The sequence below is a fragment of the Notothenia coriiceps genome, unplaced genomic scaffold (assembly GCF_000735185.1).
Source record: "Notothenia coriiceps isolate Sejong01 unplaced genomic scaffold, NC01 NC01_scaffold00037244, whole genome shotgun sequence".
In the NCBI taxonomy this organism is placed as follows: Eukaryota; Metazoa; Chordata; class Actinopteri; order Perciformes; family Nototheniidae; genus Notothenia; species Notothenia coriiceps.
This window is the reverse complement of record NW_011369945.1, coordinates 12948941-12949327: the sequence shown is the minus strand read 5'-3', so window position 1 is coordinate 12949327 and position 387 is coordinate 12948941. Positions and strand designations below refer to the sequence as shown.

The 387-nt window shown below is 41.6% G+C and overlaps 1 protein-coding gene across 1 annotated transcript in view; it reads right to left on the bottom strand.

The window, feature by feature from the left end:
• Positions 1–387, bottom strand: part of arhgef39 (Rho guanine nucleotide exchange factor (GEF) 39) — a 35985-nt gene that overhangs the window by 28896 nt on the left and 6702 nt on the right. The gene's annotated exons all lie outside the window — the stretch shown is intronic.

The window sequence follows — 387 nt, the reverse complement described above, 5'->3', positions numbered from 1 at the left end:
AACACCAAATTATTGAAAAGTATCGATAAGAGTATCGAAAAATACCGATACCGATAAGCAGTACCGGTATCGATAAAATCCTAACGATACCCATCCCTAATAGCAACAAGTAGTCAAGACTCAGTTTAGCTTCGGTTGCTATGCTAACTTCACCCATTTTATACCAGAGAGACGTTCATAACAGCGCTGTGATGTCAAACAGCGGGCAGCACTGCAGCGTCGGTAAATGCCGCTGAAACACATTAATAAACAATGAACCACGGCACTCTGGAGAAAAGTACAAGGGTTGAGAAGTAGTTATTTTATTTAATCTGGCTTCATATGATTAAAAGCAACACGATCATCGACCCGACACCGTTGGGGAGAAAATAAGCGACGTAAACGGTG